The 22,556-nt window shown below is 46.1% G+C and overlaps 1 protein-coding gene across 2 annotated transcripts in view; it reads right to left on the minus strand.

Annotated features, from left to right (window-relative positions):
- The window catches only part of LOC112237880 (glutamate receptor ionotropic, NMDA 2C-like), a 91,776-nt gene extending 81,725 nt beyond the window's left edge, over positions 1–10,051 (minus strand). Inside the window, exon 1 of one of the 2 annotated variants that reach the window (XM_042327692.1) lies at positions 8,630–10,051. The gene's annotated coding sequence lies outside the window, so the exon portion shown is untranslated. The remainder of the gene's footprint in view (positions 1–8,629) is intronic. The other variant, XM_042327693.1, reaches the window with a different exon arrangement.
- Positions 10,052–22,556: the final 12,505 nt, after the last annotated feature.

Raw genomic sequence — 22,556 nt, forward strand, 5'->3', positions numbered from 1 at the left:
ATTAACACAAAGACACTCCTAGCCTAGAAGGCCAGCCCAAGATGGCTCAGGGCTCAACCCCCTTGTTTTCATTCAAAGTGAAAACACAACAAAAGAAGTGGGGAGCATTGGGTTGCCCACAACCTGCTGATTTCTGATTTAAGATTATGCTTTTGGATTTGAGGGTGTGTATGGTAGAATGGGTTTGGACGTTTACAGTGTGTCCTGTCTCTGTGGTGTTAGTAGGGCAAAGGCCAGCAGGTTATGTCCTGTCTCTGTGTGTCAGTGGTACAATGACAGGCAGGTTGTTAATAACTTAACAGATGTCCTGTCTCTGTGTGTCAGTGGTACAATGACAGGCAGGTTGTTAATAACTTAGCAGATGGGTAATAATGCAGGACTACTACATTTTCATGTCATCTTCATGCAGCTGCAGCACAGGCGTAATGGGTTAAGGTCTCATACTATATTGAAAGTGCACACAACACATTTGTTGCCCTCACAAACAGACAGGTCATATAGAACCAATTTGACATCATTGCCAGACCCATTAGGAAGTGTCATGACGTTGGCCTGGGGGATAGGTTTATGACAGTCATAAATACCCCCCCCGTTTCCCTTCTCTAACCTACTGAGGTTACATTTAAAAAACCCTTGGTTAACATAGAGATTCTGGGAACATCAGTATGTGGGGGGAAATGAACTATATTCTGGTAATCCGAACAATTGAATATATGCAGTGGTACTTAATGAATATGATGTCAGTTCGGTTGTCATCTGAGACATTCTCATCAATGATAAGATGACAAACTCTACAGTGGAAAGTCTACACATCAGAGTTATCAGATTCACATGGAATTGTTGTTCAATTTAGATGTTTGAATATGAAATTATTTGTGATGGGATGAAATGTGATTTTAGCTTCTAAAATGTGAGATTTGGATTTTCATAAGATAGGGCTGCTCAATCAGTGGCCCTCCCCTGTGAAGGGACAGGGGCTATAAAACTTTTTCAAACACACCCTCCTCTCCCTTCCTATATAAGCCCTTGATGACAACAGAACTTCCTGTTCCAATGAGGTAGGATGATGATCCTATGTCAGAATGGTTCAGATAAAACTACAGAACGAAGCCAACATCAGCATGAGCTTTGGTAGCGAATGGTATGAACTTTTAACTCTTATTCACAACAGAAGTGATACCTCCTAGCCATTGAGTTAGCGACCGCAGCTGCAAACGCAGGTTAGAAAGGAACAGACAGAGTATCCCATCTGCCACACAACGACGTTACTACAACTTATCCAAGTGACCACCAAAGACATTCTTCAAAAGACAGAGGACTTGGTTTGGCAACAAGGTCTTCCATCTACCACCAACCTACTGAAGCACAGCTCAGAATAAATATTTATTGCACTTTCTTTTCTTATTTACGATAGCACAGCTTCGCCTTTGTTCCTGTCTTCCCGCTCTTTCACTCAACCCAGACCCTTTTCCTTTGTGTAACAAGCTGTCAAATCTATTCCTAGGGACGTTTTCCTTTATGACGTAAAGAATTATCCAGGTATAATTCATTCTTTGTATCTGTAGTTCTCTTTGATTGGTTAGGTATTTAGTAAATAAATAATTAAACCCAATTTTGTATTGCTGATTCAAATTGTTAGCCATGGTTCTTGTTTACAGGCCTCCTGGGCCATATACAGTGTTCCTTACTGAGTTCCCTGAATTCCTATCGGACCTTGTAGTCATGGCAGATAATATTCTCATTTTTGGTAACTTTAATATTCACATGGAAAAGTCAACAGACCCACTCCAAAAGGCTTTCGGAACCATCATTGACTTATTGGGTTTTGTCCAACATTTCTCCAAACCTACTCACTGCCACAGTCATACTCTGGATCTAGTTTTGTCCCGTGGAATAAATGTTGTGGATCTTATTGTTTTTCCTCATAATCCTGGACTGTCGGACCACCATTTTATTAAGTTTGCAATTGCAACAAATAATCTGCTCAGACCCCAACCAAGGATCATCAAAAGCCGTGCTATAAACCCAAAGATTCCTTGATGCCCTTCCAGACTCCCTCCGCCTACCCAAGAACGTCAGAGGACAAAAAATCAGTTAACCACCTAACTGAGGAACTCAATTTAACCTTGTGCAATACCCTAGATGCAGTCACACACCTAAAAACAAAAAAACATTTGTCATAAGAAACTAGCTCCCTGGTACACAGAAAATACCCGAGCTCTGAAAAAAGCTTCCAGAAAATTGGAAAGGAAATGGCACCACACCAAACTGGAAGTCTTCCGACTAGCTTGGAAAGACAGTACCGTGCAGTATCGAAGAGCCCTCACTGTTGCTCGATCATCCTATTTTTCCAACTTAATTGAGGAAAACAAGAACAATCCAAAATCTATTTTTGATACTGTGGCAAAGCTAACTAAAAAGCAGCATTCCCCAAGAGAGGATGGCTTTCACTTCAGCAGTGATAAATTCATGAACTTCTTTGAGGAAAAGATCATGATCATTAGAAAGCATATTACGGACTCCTCTTTAAATCTGCGTATTCCTCCAATCCTCAGTTGTCCTGAGTCTGCACACCTCCGCCAGGGCCTAGGATTAAGGGAGACACTCAAGTGTTTTAGTACTATATCTCTTGACACAATGATGAAAATAATCATGGCCTATAAACCTTCAAGCTGCATACTGGACCTTATTCCAACTAAATTATTGAAAGAGCTGCTTCCTGTGCTTGGCCCTCCTATGATGAACATAATAAACCGCTATCGATCCACCGGATGTGTACCAAACTCACTAAAAGTGGCAGTAATAAAGCCTCTCATGAAAAAGCCAAACCTTGACCCAGAAAATATAAAAAACTATTGGCCTATATCCCATTCCTCTCCAAAATTTTTGAAAAGGCTGTTGCACAGCAATTCACTGCCTTCCTCAAGACAAACAATGTATACGAAACGCTTCAGTCTGGTTTTAGACCCCATCATAGCACTGAGACTGCACTTGCGAAGGTGGTAAATTACCTTTTAATGGCGTCAGTCTGAGGCTCTGCATCTGTCCTCATTCTCCTAGACCTTAGTGCTGCTTTTGATACCATCGATCACCACATTCTTTTGGAGAGATTGGAAACCAAATTGGTCTACACGGACAAGTTCTGGCCTGGTTTAGATCTTATCTGTCGGAAAGATATCAGTTTTTCTCTGTGGATGGTTTGTCCTCTGACAAATCAACTGTAAATTTTGGTGTTCCTCAAGGTTCCATGCATCCTGTTTGCAATAAGGTTCTAAAGTAATACTGCAAAAAATGTGGCAAAGAAAGAACTTTTTGTCCTGAACACGAAGCGTTATCTTTAGGGCAAATCCAACACAACACATCACTGAGTACCACTCTTCATATGTTCAAGCATGGTGGTGGCTGCATAATGTTAGGTGTATGCTTGTCATTGGAAAGGACTAGAGAGTTTTTTAGGATAAATAAACGGAATAGAGCTAAGCACTGGCAAAATTCTAGAGGAGAACTTGGTTCAGTCTGCTTTCCAAAAGACACTGGGAGACAAATTCACCTTTCAGCATTACCTAAAACACAAGGCCAAATATACACTGGAGTTGCTTACCAAGACGGCATTGAATTTTCCTGAGTGGCCTAGTTACAGTTTTGAATGAAATTGTCTTGAAAATCTATGGCAAGACCTGAAAATGGCTGTCTAGCAATGATCAAAAACCAACTTGACAGAGCTTGAAGAATTCCTTTAAGAATAATGGGAAATAATGGGAAATAATGGGAAATAATCGCTGCCAAAGGTGATTCTAACCTGTATTGACTCAGGGGGTTGAATAATTTTCTAATCGAGATATGTTAGTGTTTAATTTTCCATTCATAAAAAAAACGTTAAAATGTTCTTCCACTTTGACATAACAGAGTCTTTTGTGAAGATCTTTGTCAATAAAATTCCAATTATATCTATTTAAATCCCGCTTTGTAACACAACAAAATGTGGAAATGGTCAAGGGGGTGTGAATGCTTTCTGAAGGCACTGTAAATCACAGTGTCAAGTAAGAAACGGTTGGGTCGACATGGTCATGGTGGTGTAAGCTTTGGGTTGTAGTCCTGGCCTTTGGCCGTGCTGTCTGTGGCCCTCATGTGTGTCCGTATGGTATGTGGAGCAGAGATCATGGTTAAAACCCTGGTTAAGCCGAGGTCCATGGCTGACGATGGAGATGGGAGAATCCCCTCCCGGTCCAGATGTCACCATCCTGCTCTGACAGCTGACTTGCTGGCTGCTGCCCACCCATCCGCCCTGACAGACCTCTCACACTAACCCACGTATGAACACACCACTTTGTTTTATAATCTACCTCTGGGATACAGTATACTATACGGTAACCATCCCATCGAGTGTTTGCTGATTTAAACATTGTGTTGCCATGTGCTGAGACCAGCGACAACACTAAGTTCCGCCTCTCTCTCTGACATCTCCCTAACATGCCAAAACTGGGCCAAATCCATGTCAAAGCTATCAGATTCTTCTCATACACATGGTTACAAATGCTGTTCTACAGAAACCCATGAAAGCTATAGTCGTAAAGCATCTGACTTTTATACGTTTTCAGTGGAGCTAAAGTATTGATTGAAGTGACAGTGTTGGTGCCAAACAAACTGAAGGTACTGATAAACTGAATGTACCCTTATTAAGTTCTTTAAATGAGCCCTGAGGGACTTCTTTTGCCCAAACTCCAACTTTGTGGTTTCACTTTGCCAAGGCTGCATCACAGAACCCCAAACCTGATTCATATAAATGAATCATGCCCACTCCAAGCTGCTCAAATGGAATTAGAGATGTTCTTTATATTTTGACGTGGACAGCCATGGCATCGATATCTAATTGCAATAAGCAGCACATCAATTCTCAGGAATGGGATCTAAGGTTGTAGTTGTAATTGTGAAATATTATGTACGACACAACAAGCGTGAATAGATGGCAATTAGGCTACTACATTTTATCCCCATTACAAATCACACATGCACACACACATTCTCACAGATGCACACTCATACGATCTAAGGTGGGTGTCAGTGTCCGAGAGAGAGAGAGAGAGAGAGAGAGAGAGAGAGAGAGAGAGAGAGAGAGAGAGAGAGAGAGAGAGAGAAGAGAGAGAGAGAGAGAGAGAGATGAGAAGACGCCGCTCTGCTCCCCCAGCCAGGCAACATTGTGTCAGTTTTCCTTTTCAACAGCGACAGGACGTTAGACAAGGTGCACACAGCACTGCACCCTGAATACAAATGGGGACCGGAGTCTCTGTTGCCCGTGAAGCAGTACAGCGGTAATAAACTTCTGGAGGAGAACGACACTGACTGAAGCCAGCCTCTAAATTCCCCTTTAAAATATCACCGGAGACCTCTACCCCCTGCTACGTGAGTGCTGCAGGGGCATACTGTAACATACACACCAGGCAGCAAACACGTATAACTGTTACAGTTCATGTGTTTCTCAACATGTATGGTGCCCTAATTCTTCCCTACTTTATGAGGGCCATATATCACTGGAAAAGGATTACGTGACGACGCAGCGTCGTTGGTTCTGGGTGGAATTTACTACTTCTTTGACGTTGGCTCGATTGCTCTGGTATGAGCCCACCTTCCCCCTGCAGTACATTGTTTACTGCTCAGTGTGGGCTTGTCTGGCTTGTCCCTGTGGCTTGATCAATTTGCATCTCATGCATGTGTGTCTTGTTTGTTTGTTCAGGTATGAAGGCCCCTTGTCATTTTACCAGCCTTCTGTCTCCACCTCCCTCCTATCCCCCTTCTCCATGCCCTTTCTCCACTCAGAGTTGAGGGATGTGTTGCTGTGTGGAGGGACAGGGGGAGACTGGGTGAGGATGGGGTGAGGACTGATAGCTCTACCATTTCATTAAGTTGATCAGCTCTGAGTGTCGTGGGGCAGGCTGGACAGCCGACGAAGCAGCAGCTAACCCTGAGACAAGAGCTCTGGAGGTCATTGGAGACACACTGGAATGGGAGGGAACAAACAGCCAGCTAATGGGACTTGGTGTGTGGTCTCCTAGTTTGGCTCAGACCAGACAGAGTGCACATTTCACAACTGACCAATGAGGACAGTTGTTTTAGACTGGAACCAACTTTTTCTTTCTCCCTACAGACTCACCTTCAGCATGTATGTGTAACTGATGTGAAATGGCTAGCTAGTTAGCAGGGTGCGCACTAATAGCATTTCAATCTATGACATCACTCGCTCTGAGACCTTGAAGTAGTTGTTCCCCTTGCTCTGCAAGGGCCGCGGCTTTTGTGGAGCGAGGGGTGACGATGCTTCGAGGGTGGCTGTTGTCTATGTGTGCAGAGGGTCCCTGGTTTGAGCCAAGGTTGGGGCGAGGAGAGGGACGGAAGCTATACTGTTTCATATGCACAGATTAGGTGCACATGCACGCACCATTAAAGCAGGACAAACACCCAGTTGAGAATGCTGTGATTATCCTCATGTTTGTACTCTATGAGACTAAACTACACAGCTAAAGAGAAAGATAAGTGTAAACATTGGCGAACCCTTTCTGTGTGCAGTGTTGTGTGTGTAATAGTGGTTGAGTGTGACTGTGTGATGTAGTGGAGGAAGGCTGGATTAAGCCCAGCATCAGTTAAAAACATCTCGGCTTGATTTGATTTATTCTCTAGGTGACCTACTGTACGCCCCTCTCCCAGTCCCGTGTCCTTCAGGGTTTAACCCTATGTTGCCCTGCTCTATAGTGTCACTCAGGGTTGGGGACGTCAGGATATTTTCAACCCTTAAAAGCCTCTTTTAAAAAAGGACTCCAAAAACAATATACAAGTAGACAGGTGAGGTATTGTACATTTTGGTCTCCCATGGTAGGATGGATCGAATGAGTGTGTGTGCCTCTGTTCGTTGGTGAGTCAGAATGTGTGTGTTGTGTGTGTGTATGTATGTGTGCATGTGCGTGTAGGTGCTTGTACTTTTGCAATAGTGTGTGTGTGTGTGTGTGTGTGTTTTAGCGTCAGTGTGTGAGTGAGTGCTTGTGTGTGTGTGTGTGTGTAAGCACGCACGTGTGTGTGCATCTGTGTGTGTGTGTGTATTCCATGCTGTGTGATGGACCAGTTCTAGAAGAGGAGAGCCAGCATACCCAGGGATCAATGCATCTGTTCCCCTGTCACACAGAGCCTTGCTACCAACGATGGGACGATCTTATGTGCTAACCCTCCCCCCCCCACACACACACACACACACACACACACACACACACACACACACACACACACACACACACACACACACACACACACACACACACACACCCTTATTCACTATACATCTCATCAGGGAAACCACGATATGGAAGGAATAACATAATGAACAGCCATTTTTCACTGGAACAACCGGTGCTAAGCTGTCTACTGTTTATAATACATTATTTAATTCTGCTCACACATTTTTCTCTCCCAAGTGAAACTCACAGAGAAAAGGTAGACACAGTAATGCATAATGCCAATGTACTATGTTGGCATACAAATCTCCAACCTGTTAGGCAGGTAATGCTTGGCCATGCATGGAACTAGACAATCTGCCTTGGTCAGAACCAGGCTCACACACACTCTAGCTGGTCTAAAAATACCACAGGTATTAGGAAATGGTCTCGGAAGCACTCAGGTGAAATGCCTCCCCCAAAAATGATAAAACCGGGTGGTTGGTTCACTTTCTAATACATATTTCTAATACATCTAATACATATTTAGAACATTTGGGATTGATCTCTCTCTCAAGACAGGGCTGAATGATAGACCTCTCTGTCTTTCTCTTTCTTTCTCCCTCTTTCTCTCTCTCTTTCTTTCTTTCATTCATTCATTATTTCATTCTTCATCTTTCTCTTCTTCCTTCAGTTGAAATACAAACGCAGGGTAGGAGTGCCATAACAGAAGACAATTGACAGGTAGAGTTTGTCTACAGAACATCAAGGAACTGCTCTGTATTCATGAAACTAAAGCACTGGGATGGATGCTAGTATAATTACAGAAGTCTCATTCACTCTCTTGTCCCACAGGACCAAAGTCACTCCTCAGTGGCAATTCAATTTCTCTGGCAGTTTCAGCATGCAGTGTACAACTGCAGCCCTTCTCAGCTGTTCTGTTTTTCCTGTTTATAATGATGAATCGATCAACTTTGCCAAATCCTCTGTGACACTGTGAATTAAAGCACAGCCACAGACACACAGGTACAGTCATACTGCCACACGGTCACACAGCCAACAGCCAGTCCTTTGACGCCTTACACAGGTCCTGTGATCTAGTCCCCACAGTTCACAGTAAACTGTTTATTTAGTTACAACTTCCAAGCATTACATTACATTTCATCTGACTTGAGTGGGAGGAGGATGGGTCTGCTATCTACACCGCAAAACAAACACATGTAGCACCTGTGACAAAGCAGCAGCCTCCTCACTTCTGAGATACATTACAATATTGACAGCAGCCCATTGCAATCACATTTGTTTTTGGAATTATTTCCATCCAGCCGACCCCTCTCTGTCCGGTACAAGCAGGCAGTCTGAGACAGTAAAGTGCGGTGGGTCTGGGTACAGCTCTAGGCTAGACAGTGGCAGGGAAAGGGAAAGGGATCCATTACCTGCGTTGGCAATCCGCATCCAGCCCTGGCTCCCACCGGCTCATTCCGTGGCTTCAGCTGTCCTGCTTCTCTGTTTTCCCTTGTCTCCCTTCCCTCACTCCCCCGCTCCCTTCCTTTCGGCACTTGTTGGAGTCTATTTCAGTAGCAACAGAGGAGCCCGCTGCGACCGTGGCATGGTTTCCAGCACTTTGGCAGAAGGTCACATTATCTCTTGCTGGTAAGGGAGGTGGGGGGTGGGGGGGTGGAAGAATGGATAGAGTGATAGAGGGTGATTGAAGAAAGCAGGTGCCAGAGGAAAGAAGGAACAACTAATAAACAGAATGAGGCAGTCCACGGCCGTAGTGACAGGCTAATTTCCAGTGTAAGGTGTGAGGATAGAAGTTGGAACAGCTAGCCCCAGAGAGGTTTGTTACGGTAACAAGTCCCAGAGCGTTGTGCGAGGTGGGCTGTGTCTATATGTGAGTATGTGTGTGCTCAAAAGGGCAGAGAGCGTATATATGTACTCATTGTTATGAAGCATACCGAATAGGTGTGTGTGTGTGTGTGTGTGTGTGTGTGTGTGTGTGTGTGTGTGTGTGTGTGTGTGTGTGTGTGTGTGTGTGTGTGTGTGTGTGTGTGTGTGTGTGTGTGTGTGTGTGTGTGTGTGTGTGTGTGTGTATGTGTATGTGTATGTGTATGTGTACAATTTCTGTGTCTTAGCTGGTCTTCAGCAGCCTCTCACCTCTGATAACACATCTAATCTGTATCCACTTCCTGGCCAAGGCAAAATATCTCAGAAGTGGCCCAATAACGCAGAGTTAAAGCCATAAAAAAACAACCGAAAACAAGTGGTCGGTTCAGTGAAATTCTTCACGTCTTCCGACAGTCAAGACTCTGCGCCCGACGCCCTCTTCCTTCTCTCACTGTCCACTGCTGTCGCGCCCAGTTGAAATAAACAGATGTACTCCATCTTTTTGATGACACACTCATCGACTATATGTCAATTTCTCATTGAATTCATGTCTGCAGGATAACCTGAGCCTCCGGTTGCTCCCCCTGCTCTCCAGCAGCACGCTGGCCCCTCCATTAAGTAAGATTCAGTGCTGTCCAGATGCTGGGCTTGGGTCTGCTAGCTCCAACGCCCACAGACAGATGGCCCAGACAGAGGACAGCAGCAGCAGGTCAGATGGTGAGCTTCCAAATCGCTCTTGATGCAGGTTGTTGCATGGATCCCTGAAACCTTTAGTGGCCGTGTTCAATGCACTTGTTGTTCCCATGTGCCCCTTCCTCTTCTTGCACCTGTGTCCCTCCTTCCCCCTGTGTTGCCTGTAGCCTCTTTACTCTGTCCCGTCGTAATCCTGGCTTCTACACTCCATGTCACAGGACGGGCTTGTGAGTCCTAATCATTATGTAGTAAGGATTTATCCTTTGATTCTCTCTCTCCCTCCATCTCTCTCTCACTCACTCACTCTCCCTCCCTGCTTACTATTTCTCCACCCCTCCCCTCGGTCTCTCCCTCCCGACTGCTCGGCACTGCCCGATATCTGCAACTCATTTAACGTGACTCCATATCCTTTCTGTCTGTCTGTCTGTCTGTCTGTCTGTCTGTCTGTCTGTCTGTCTGTCTGTCTGTCTGTGTCTGTCTGTCTGTCTGTCTGTCTGTCTGTCTGTCTGTCTGTCTGTCTGTCTGTCTGTCTGTCTGTCTGTCTGTCTCTCTCTCTCTCTCTCTCTCTCTCTCTCTAGTCCCACAGTACAATGTATCTTTCTCTCTCAAGTACCCCTTCACACAGATTCATTCATTGAGTTCTGTCTGTCTTTCTGCTGCTGACTCCATCACATCAACAAGTCTAGCACTTAAATGCTCACCTGGAAAACATGGTATGCCTTACCTTCTCTCTACCTCTCCTCTCTCTCCCTCACTTAAACTCTCTCATGTCTCTCCTATGCTTTCTCCCCCTAAATCTATTTTCATTTCTCCCTCTCTTCTCTCTCCTATATATTTATCTGTTCTCTCTCTCTCTCTCTCTCTCTCTCTCTCTCTCCCTCTCTCTCTCATGCTCTCTCTCTCTCTCTCTCTCTCTCTCTCCCCCCTCTCTCTCTCTCTCTCTCTCTCTCTCTCTCTCTCTCTCTCTCTCTCTTTCTCTCTCTCTCTCTCTCTCTCTCTCCCCTCTCTCTCTCTCTCTCTCTCTCTCTCTCTCTCTCTCTCTCTCTCTCTCTCTCTCTCTCTCTCTCTCTCTCCCCTCTCTCTCTCTCTCTCTCTCTCCCTCTCTCTCTCTCTCTCTCTCTCTCTCTCTCTCTCTCAATTTAAATTTGAAATTGAAGGACTTTATTGGCATAGGAAATGTATGTTTACCTTGCCAAAGCAAGTGGAATAGATAATAAACAAAAGTGAAATCAACAATAAAAATGAACAGTAAATATTCAACTTTAAAAAGTATTTCTCTCTTTCTCTCTCTCTCTCTCTTTATTAATTCTCCATTGTGTCTCTGTCTATAATTTTTGTCTCTTTCCTTCTGTGTCGCTCCAAATTTCTGCCTCTCTCTCTCTCTCTCTCTCTCTCTCTCTTTTTGTCTGCCCTCCGTCTGTCTGTGATCTGACACTGAAGTGCACTCCAGTACTTTTGGGAGACACTATTGTAAGTGAATGCAAATACTGTAGGTTTTGAGGAAAGGAACCAATGACAACAAAATAAGTAGGGCACCATTTACAATCATCCCACAGGTATACATCAGTACAGAGTCACTGGCTTATTTACTTTAACTCTCTTTTAGAAGGGACTGATTCCCTCTCTTGTCTCATTTATGTAACATGGTGATTGATTCAGCTCACTGGGAGTGAATAAGCTACTTGGCTAAGAGCTCCGGAGCAGGAGCCAAATACCTGAATTTGGTGGATTTCCAGATGCTGCCTCGCTATTGAGTCAGCGTCACCATCCTCAGTCTGGACAAGGAGTGAGCTGTGAAGTGAACTTATGCTTACAAGTGTAAGCGTTGTTTCCATCATTTGGAGAGACTGCAGTTGATCATCCATCATCTGTTCCCTCTTCCTTATACTGTAGTATAGCGACTGTGAATGTGCCAATCTGTGGTAACCATAACAATAGTTATCTCAATTTTAATTGGTTACCAGGGATTCTGATTTACATGTTCTCTCTCATCTCTTATTTATATTGCATTTCTGGCTTGAAAAATAGTCCCATGTTTTGACCTGCTTGTCCCAACAAATACTATCATAAAACATTGAAACTAGCAATTTCGAAGGAAGGAAGAGGCAATCATAAAAGGAGAGCCAAAATGATATTTTGGAGAGAAATACAGTGGTGGATAGAAGATTGAAATTGCTGTGAAAAAATGTCAGGGATACTTTAAATCATGTTTTGCACTGTGCTTCCTCTCTTCTCAGTAAAGCAGCAATGAAGTGAACCTGTACAGAAGATGTTTGTCTTGCCGTCTGGTTGGTGTTGTGCAGTAATATAAAATCTTGAGTAGCCTGCAAATGATTTGACTACGCCACCACACGCAAGCACACATGCACATGAATACATGCATACGTACACAGGAATGAACAGCCTTCATCAGGTGGCCTTTTCATACTGTCATCTCCTCATCATAATATCCACAGAAGCAAGGCATGTGCAATGGGCTTAAAGAGTTTTTGAAGAACGACATGGGATTTGACATCCTATTGCAAAACAACAACAGTTTGAAAACACTCTCCCACTTCTGTCCGAGACAAGGGACTGCCAAACAACACACTAAACTATCTCAGAAAAAAGATGTCTGTAAAAATCTATATTCTTTTCTCTCTAAATGTATCTCACCAAAAATTAATCTTGTTTCCAGGCAGTGGCATTTTATGAGCCTGTCATGGCAGCGCTGAGCGATGTGTCGCTACTGTGATATGTTCCTCTTTAGCTGTCTGGAGAGGCCCGGGGGCTGTGATATGTTCCTCTTTAGCTGTTGGGAGAGGCCCAGGGGCTGTGATATGTTCCTCTTTAGCTGTTGGGAGAGGCCCGGGGGCTGTGATATGTTCCTCTTTAGCTGTTGGGAGAGGCCCGGGGGCTGTGATATGTTCCTCTTTAGCTGTTGGGAGAGGCCCAGGGGCTGTGATATGTTCCTCTTTAGCTGTTGGGAGAGGCCCAGGGGCTGTGATATGTTCCTCTTTAGCTGTCTGGAGAGGCCCGGGGGCTCTGATATGTTCCTCTTTAGCTGTTGGGAGAGGCCCAGGGGCTGTGATATGTTCCTCTTTAGCTGTTGGGAGAGGCCCAGGGGCTGTGATATGTTCCTCTTTAGCTGTTGGGAGAGGCCCAGGGGCTGTGATATGTTCCTCTTTAGCTGTTGGGAGAGGCCCAGGGGCTGTGATATGTTCCTCTTTAGCTGTTGGGGAGAGGCCCTGTTGGGAGAGGGGGGCTCTGATATGTTCCTCTTTAGCTGTTGGGAGAGGCCCAGGGGCTGTGATATGTTCCTCTTTAGCTGTTGGGAGAGGCCCGGGGGCTGTGATATGTTCCTCTTTAGCTGTTGGGAGAGGCCCAGGGGCTGTGATATGTTCCTCTTTAGCTGTTGGGAGAGGCCCGGGGGCTGTGATATGTTCCTCTTTAGCTGTTGGGAGAGGCCCAGGGGCTGTGATATGTTCCTCTTTAGCTGTTGGGAGAGGCCCAGGGGCTGTGATATGTTCCTCTTTAGCTGTTGGGAGAGGCCCAGGGGCTGTGATATGTTCCTCTTTAGCTGTTGGGAGAGGCCCAGGGGCTGTGATATGTTCCTCTTTAGCTGTTGGGAGAGGCCCAGGGGCTGTGATATGTTCCTCTTTAGCTGTTGGGAGAGGCCCAGGGGCTGTGATATGTTCCTCTTTAGCTGTTGGGAGAGGCCCAGGGGCTGTGATATGTTCCTCTTTAGCTGTTGGGAGGGAGAAGCCCGGGGCTGTGATATGTTCCTCTTTAGCTGTTGGGAGAGGCCCAGGGGCTGTGATATGTTCCTCTTTAGCTGTTGGGAGAGGCCCAGGGGCTGTGATATGTTCCTCTTTAGCTGTTGGGAGAGGCCCAGGGGCTGTGATATGTTCCTCTTTAGCTGTTGGGAGAAGCCCAGGGGCTGTGATATGTTCCTCTTTAGCTGTTGGGAGAGGCCCAGGGGCTGTGATATGTTCCTCTTTAGCTGTTGGGAGAGGCCCAGGGGCTGTGATATGTTCCTCTTTAGCTGTTGGGAGAGGCCCAGGGGCTGTGGGGCTGTGATATGTTCCTCTTTAGCTGTTGGGAGAGGCCCAGGGGCTGTGATATGTTCCTCTTTAGCTGTTGGGAGAGGCCCAGGGGCTGTGATATGTTCCTCTTTAGCTGTTGGGAGAAGCCCAGGGGCTGTGATATGTTCCTCTTTAGCTGTTGGGAGAGGCCCAGGGGCTGTGATATGTTCCTCTTTAGCTGTTGGGAGAGGCCCAGGGGCTGTGATATGTTCCTCTTTAGCTGTTGGGAGAGGCCCGGGGCTGTGATATGTTCCTCTTTAGCTGTTGGGAGAGGCCCGGGGCTGTGATATGTTCCTCTTTAGCTGTTGGGGAAGCCCGGGGGCTGTGATATGTTCCTCTTTAGCTGTTGGGAGAGGCCCGGGGGCTGTGATATGTTCCTCTTTAGCTGTTGGGAGAGGCCCGGGGCTGTGATATGTTCCTCTTTAGCTGTTGGGAGAGGCCCAGGGGCTGTGATATGTTCCTCTTTAGCTGTTGGGAGAGGCCCGGGGCTGTGATATGTTCCTCTTTAGCTGTTGGGAGAAGCCCAGGGGCTGTGATATGTTCCTCTTTAGCTGTTGGGAGAGGCCCGGGGCTGTGATATGTTCCTCTTTAGCTGTTGGGAGAAGCCCAGGGGCTGTGATATGTTCCTCTTTAGCTGTTGGGAGAGGCCCGGGGGCTGTGATATGTTCCTCTTTAGCTGTTGGGAGAGGCCCAGGGGCTGTGATATGTTCCTCTTTAGCTGTTGGGAGAGGCCCGGGGCTGTGATATGTTCCTCTTTAGCTGTTGGGAGAGGGCCGGGGCTGTGATATGTTCCTCTTTAGCTGTTGGGAGAGGCCCGGGGCTGTGATATGTTCCTCTTTAGCTGTTGGGAGAGGCCCAGGGGCTGGGGCTGTGATATGTTCCTCTTTAGCTGTTGGGAGAGGCTGTGATATGTTCCTCTTTAGCTGTTGGGAGAGGCTCAGGGGCTGTGATATGTTCCTCTTTAGCTGTTGGGAGAGGCCCAGGGGCTGTGATATGTTCCTCTTTAGCTGTTGGGAGAGGCCCGGGGGCTGTGATATGTTCCTCTTTAGCTGTTGGGAGAGGCCCGGGGGCTGTGGCTGTGTGACCCCATCGATTTCCCCATATAATAAATATCTATGGATTCTCTGCTCTCGATCAACAGTTTATAAAGATGGCATTCCCTGATCGATAACTAATCAATAAGGCAAACAGATGGGAGAGATGTAAAAGCAAGAGATAAGGAGAGTGTAGGGAGCGACTCTAATGGATGCGTACAGTAGTGTGTCTGCTTCTGAAGGTTGGTACAAACAGTCTTCCTCCCTGTGCCGTTTTGAATAGAAGCATTTGGTAGACCCTCCATGTGGTCCCAGTATTAACGTCATTACAGCTGATGCCTCATATCTCATTGGCTCACCATATTTTCTCCACTCCATTTTACGTACTTACAGTAATTGGGGTTTACTTGAGTGCCAGGGTCTTGATGTCATAGTCAGTGTTTCTTCCTGTTTATATTGAAGCTTTAGGGGATGTTAGGGATGTAAAACAGCACACATGTCAGGGGCAGGAGCAGTGGGAAAGGGAGGCATATGCACTCTCTCCATGACCTGACTGTCCTGCTTCAACAGGCAATATAGCTACCATCCATCCCTCCCTACATAGCTCCTCAAAACAGCTACCATCCATCCCTCCCTACATAGCTCCTCAAAACAGCTACCATCCATCCCTTCCTACATAGCTCCTCAAAACAGCTACCATCCATCCCTTCCTACATAGCTCCTCAAAACAGCTATCATGCATCCCTCCCTACATAGCTCCTCAAAACAGCTACCATCCACCCCTTCCTACATATCTCCCTGAAAACAGCTACCATCCACCCCTCCCTACATAGCGCCCTCAAAACAGCTACCATCCATCCCTCCTTACATAGCTCCTCAAAACAGCTACCATCCACCCCTTCCTACATATCTCCCTGAAAACAGCTACCATCCATCCCTTCCTACATAGCTCCTCAAAACAGCTACCATCCATCCCTCCCTACATATCTCCCTGAAAACAGCTACCATCCATCCCTCCTTACGTAGCTCCTCAAAACAGCTACCACCCATCCCTCCCTACATAGCTCCTCAAAACAGCTACCATCCATCCCTCCCTACATAGCTCCTCCCTCAAACAACTACCATCCATCCCTCCCTACATAGCTCCTCCCTCAAACAGCTACCATCCATCCCTTCCAACATAACTCCTCAAAACAGCTACCATCCATCCGTCCTTACATAGCTCCTCAAAACAGCTACCATCCACCCCTTCCTACATATCTCCCTGAAAACAGCTACAATCCATCCCTCCCTACATAGCTCCTCAAAACAGCTACCATCCATCCCTCCCAACATAGCTCCTCAAAACAGCTACCATCCATCCCTTCCTACATAGCTCCTCAAAACAGCTACCATCCATCCCTTCCTACATACCTCCTCAAAACAGCTGCCATCCATCCAGCCCTACAAAGCTCCTCAAAATAGCTACCATCCATCCCTCCCTACATAGCTCCTCAAAACAGCTACCATCCATCCCTCCCAACATAGCTCCTCAAAACAGCTACCATCCATCCCTTCCTACATAGCTCCTCAAAACAGCTACCATCCATCCCTTCCTACATAGCTCCTCAAAACAGCTACCATCCATCCCTTCCTACATAGCTCCTCAAAACAGCTATCATGCATCCCTCTCTACATAGCTCCTCAAAACAGCTACCATCCATCCCTTCCTACATAGCTCCTCCCTCAAACAACTACCATCCATCCCTCCCTACATAGCTCCTCCCTCAAACAGCTGCCATCCATCCCACCCTACAAAGCTCCGCAAAACAGCTACCATCCATCCCCTCCTTACATAGCTCCTCAAAACAGCTACCATCCATCCCTTCCTACATACCTCCTCAAAACAGCTGCCATCCATCCCGCCCTACAAATCTCCGCAAAACAGCTACCATCCATCCCTCCTTACATAGCTCCTCAAAACAGCTACCATCCATCCCTCCTTACGTAGCTCCTCAAAACAACTACCATCCATCCCTCCCTACATAGCTCCCTCAAAACAGCTACCATCCATCCCTCCCTATATAGCTCCTCAAAACAGCTACCATCCATCGCTCCCTACATAGCTCCTCAAACAGCAACCATCCATCCCTCCCTACATAGCTCCCTCCATTGTTCCTCACCTTCCTGTGTCATTGGAGCAGTGATTGTAGCTGTTAGATCATCACCAGGGGCTGAGTGGCGATGCTGAGGATTAGATGTGGAACAGGTGGGCCTGGGCGTATCTGGGCTGGTCTGGTCACACATGTCAGGGGCAGGAGCAGTGGGAAAGGGAGGCATATGCACTCTCTCCATGACCTGACTGTCCTGCTTCACCAGGCAATATAGCTACCACCCATCCCTCCCTACATAGCTCCTCAAAACAGCTACCATCCATCCCTCCCTACATAGCTCCCTCCAAAGGGAGGCATATGCACTCTCTCCATGACCTGACTGTCCTGCTTCAACAGACAGTATGGTGGTGGGGCACCTCTGACCCAAAATAAAACTCAATAAAACTCAAACAGCATCACAGACAGCCGTGCTTGAAACCCTGGCATTACTCTTTTTTTCTCTACCCCCGATTTTGGGGCTATTTTGAGCCATGTTCCTGTGACAGGATCAGGAAAAACTGGAGGGAAAAGGCCACACTTGGCGTCTCAGAGCCCAGGGGAGAGGCCACATATATCCTGCCATCTCTGAGTATTGACCAACGACAGCCTCACTTACATCCTGAAACCTGCATCACCCCCTGTACACTGAGCTCTCACTGACACTCACCCTTTCTAAACCCTCTCTGTCTCTCTCTGTCTCACTGTATCTCTATCGCTCTCTTTCTCTCTCTCTTTTGCACCCTCCCTCCCTTCGTTTCTGTCTCCGTTTTTCTCCCCCCCCCTCTCTCCAACATACACACACTAACATGAAAATGATAAGCAAATTGATCATCTTAACATCCCTCCATCACAATATATTACAGTGTTGGTATAATTGTTTCATTGTATTCACACTGTCTAATTGTTTAATTGTTTCACTGTATTCATACTGAATGTATCCGATGATCTGTCCCTGAACACTAACCCTAGCGTCATGTGCAACCATAACCCTGACCCAAGCTTCATGTTTACATTCCAGCTCAACCCTAACCCTAGCCTCAACCATAACCCTGACCCTAGCCTCAACCATAACCCTGACCCTAGCGTCATGTCCACATTCCAGTTCAACCCTAACCCTAGCCTCAACCATAACCCTGACCCTAGCGTCATGTCCACATGCCAGTTCAATCCTAACCCTAGCCTCAACCATAACCCTGACCCAAGCTTCATGTTTACATGCCAGTTCAACCCTAACCCTAGGGCTTGATTCAATCCGTAGTGCTGAATATCTGTGCACCCGCGCAATAGAAATTTACAGACAATGTTCCTACGTTAGTGGAGACCGCATTCATAGTAAACGGAGATACTGTAAACTTCAGCGATACGGATTGAATCGAGCCCCTAATCTTTTCCATAACCCTTTTCCCCTTGCATTAATCTTATGGTGCAATTTGGATATTCCGTCCCCTTCCGTGTCTGCACATTTGTTTGTGCTGTAAATGTTGATAGATGATTAACTCTCATTAACAAGAAACATCCCATCCAAACAGTAATTCTTGACACAGAGACACAGACTCTGCTTGGATGATGCTCCAGGCACAGCCCTCTGCTGTTTTCCATTCATCTCTCTGAATGGGAGCGCTGTAGACAGGTGATTATTCAGGGCACGGGGGTATGGTGTGCCATGGAATTGAGAGGCAATAGATCCAGGGACCACAGGGCATTGTTCCACCACATCATAAGGAAGGGCCTGCAGCTGTACTGCTGAGTCCAGTGCTGCAGAGGAAATGTCTGGTGGCGTATCCATTGTACTGCCCAGCAGATTTCATGAGACAGGTAAGGTTGGCACTGCTGGCATCTCCCACTACCAGCCAGGGCCGAGAGTCCTGGGGGTCTGGACATAACCTGTCATGTCATTAAGCATCTGTGCACTCAGGGGCCTAAGCCAAGTCCAGGTCTGTTGAACTGATGGATGATGCAATCACTGTAAGCAACAGCACAAAACCGTACCAGCCACGGTTCCCTTTTAATCAATAAATATATACTGTGCTGGTGAATGTATGATCCTATAACAATCAAAGCAACAACGATAGCAACACAACTATAAAGGGACTACTTGCATCGTCATCATTCTAATGACGGTTACTTGAGGTGTTGTTGTTGATATTTAGACTCAAGCCAAGGCATTAGTTGCACATACCCGTGAGATGCTGTACATGGCATATGCTGGGGATAGTCCAGACAGACTGATCAATGCTGAGTAAAGTGCCAAATCTCATTACCCCAAACCAGAATTCAGATCACTATTCATCCACCCCACCAGTACATTTCCAGCAGAAGCTTACCACTTTGCATAGCAGCCTCATGTGCAAATGGGTGTTAGCTCTAGTTGGACTATCTACGTGTGCATCCAGAATATGTCTCTGGGTAACAAGCACACATGGAATTCTCATGCTAGAAATCCAACTGTTCTCCCTCCATAACTAATTTCTATAGGGGCAGCAGAGAATAGCAGAGAACCAGTAGGAGAGCTAGAGAGAGTTAACTACTCTTAAACCCATATGAATGTCCAGACCCCCTATTACTAGTCTGTTCAACCTCTCTTTCATATCGTCTGAGATTCCTAAAGATTAGAAAGTGGCCGCGGTCATCCCCCTCTTCAAAGGGGGAGACACTCTAGACCCAAATTGCTACAGACCTATATCTATCCTACCCTGCCTTTCTAAAGTCTTCGAAAGCCAAGTGAACAAACAGATCACCGACCATTTCGAATCCCACCGTACCTTCTCCGCTATGCAATCTGGTTTCCGAGCTGGTCACGGGTACACCTCAGCCACGCTCAAGGTCCTAAACGATATCATAACCCCCATCGATAAAAGACAGTACTGTGCAGTCATCTTCATCGACCTGGCCAAGGCTTTCGACTTTGTCAATCACCATATTCTTATCGGCAGACTCAACAGCCTTGGTTTCTCTAATGATTGCCTCGCCTGGTTCGCTAATTACTTCTCAGATAGAGTTCAGTGTGTCAAATCAGAGGGCCTGTTGTCCAGACCTCTGGCAGTCCCTATGGGGGTGCCACAGGGTTCAATGCCCGACTCATTTCTCTGTATATATCAATGATGTCGCTCTTGCTGCGAGCGATTCTTTGATCCACCTCTATGCAGACGACACCATTCTGTATACTTCTGGCCCTTCTTTGGACACTGTGTTAACAAACCTCCAAACAAGCTTCAATGCCATACAACACTCCTTCCGTGGCCTCCAACTGCTCTTAAATGCTAGTAAAACGAAATGCATGCTCTTCAACCGATCGCTGCCCGCACCTGCCCGCCTAGCATCACTACTCTGGACGGTTCTGACTTAGAATATGTGGACAACTATAAATACCTAGGTGTCTGGCTAGACTGTAAACACTCCTTCCAGACTCATATTAAGCATCTCCAATCCAAAATTAAATCTAGAATCGGCTTCTTATTTCGCAACAAAGCTTCTTTCACTCATGCTGCCAAACATACCCTCGTAAAATTTACTATCCTACCGATCCTTGACTTCAGCGATGTCATTTACAAAATAGCCTCCAACACTCTACTCAGAAAATTGGATGCAGTCTATCACAGTTACATCCATTTTGTCACCAAAGCCCCATATACTACCCAACACTGCGACCTGTATGCTCTCGTTGGCTGGTCCTCGCTACATATTCATCTCCAAACCCACTGGCTCCAGGTCATCTATTAGTCTTTGCCAGGTAAAGCTCCGCCTTATCTCAGCTCACTGGTCACCATAGCAACACCCACTCGTAGCACGCGCTCCAGCAGGTATAGTTCACAGGTCATCCCCAAAGCCAACACCTCCTTTGGCCGCCTTTCCTTACAGTTCTCTGCTGCCAATGACTGGAACGAATTGCAAAAATCACTGAAGTTGGAGACATATATCTCCCTCACTAAATTTAAGCATCAGCTATCTGAGCAGCTTACCGATCGCTGCAGCTGTACATAGCCCATCTGTAAATAGCCCATCCAACCAACTACCTACCTCATCCCATATTTGTTTTTGTTTTTCTACTCTTTTGCACACCAGTATTTCTATTTGCACATCCTCATTACTTCACCACTATGGCCTATTTATTGCCTTACCTCCTTACTTAATTTGCACACACTGTATAGATATTTTTCTATTGTGTTATTGACTGTACATTTGTTTATCCCATGTGTAACTCTGTGTTGTTGTTTTTGTCGCACTGCTTTGCTTTATCTTGGCCAGGTCACAGATGTAAATAAGAACTTGTTCTCAACTGGCCTACCTGGTTAAAAAAAGGTGTAATAAAAAATAAAAAATGAAGTTACTATATATTCATTGCTAGCATGCATTCCTGGGGAACAAAGATAATGATAGAGTATTGGTATGATCTAGATATATGCATCCAATCTTAATACTAATGTGTTACAATGTTGTTACTATAGTAAATGCAGTGAAGAACAACATAACACAGTTAGAATTCCAACCAAGCACCATGTACAGTATTATGAAGGTGTCCTGTCTGTCATGCATGGATCTCATTGAGGACACTCTCTGTAGGGGACCGTCACTTGTTAGCACCTGCCTGTCACACTGACTGTGTATGTGTGCTGTGGTGTCCCTATCACTTCACACACATGCCGAGACTGAGAAATGTGTCCTCAGCACCAGTCTGAGTTCCTCGTCTCAACACCAACGTGTCAGCGCCCTCTAAAGGCCAGCAGGGAGAATGCAACACTGAACCGGTCCTCTAACAACTGAACACATTTGTTTACACATGATATAAAATGGAGTGGAAACAGTATATAAAGTAGTCTAAAAACAAAAAGCTCAAGTCAAAAGGTTGGCCTATCCCTTCAGACTCCTATAAGAGTGGCCCTGGCGCTCCACCTGGCCAGTGCTTGGCTCAGATGACATGCAGGAGGAAGTGCCAAGCCAGTGCTGTAATCCACAGGGTGAATAAAAAATGGATTTAGCTGGAACCGAGGGCCTTTAAACTGACTACAGCTCAGAGACAGAATCGTACATATTAATCACCTCAGTCAACCTCAGACACATACTGTACATCCAGAAATACAGTCAATAGACTGGAGTGGTAAATAACCACAACATGTTCTGATTCTGATTTCAGCACAGATATGGGTCTACAATACAAGTCTAGACTGGAAGATAATATGGTAAGATAAGCTGTGGACGCAATGATTTTGCAGAGCCTTTTTCCTGGCGCCAAGCTCTCTCTCTCTCTCCTGTCCTCCAACAGACGGTCGCAGCGAAGCCACACTCCAAATCCGGTGTGCAGATGGACACCAGTGCCAGATCTAATCCTGAGCCGCTTGGCACTGGGGGTAGAGAGAGAGAGAGGGAGAGAGAGATAGGGAGAGAGAGGGGGAGAGGGAATGGGGGGTGTTGGGAAGAAGGAAACAGTACTGGACATTTGGTTAGGCGGTGCAAATTGAATCTGTTCCCTCACCCTCATTCTGTTAGCAGTATAAGCAGCTGGGCCCTATAGCTCCCTGTACTGAGCCCAGGCAGCATCCAGACTGACGCTAGCAG

This window comes from Oncorhynchus tshawytscha, linkage group LG09 (assembly GCF_018296145.1).
Source record: "Oncorhynchus tshawytscha isolate Ot180627B linkage group LG09, Otsh_v2.0, whole genome shotgun sequence".
In the NCBI taxonomy this organism is placed as follows: Eukaryota; Metazoa; Chordata; class Actinopteri; order Salmoniformes; family Salmonidae; genus Oncorhynchus; species Oncorhynchus tshawytscha.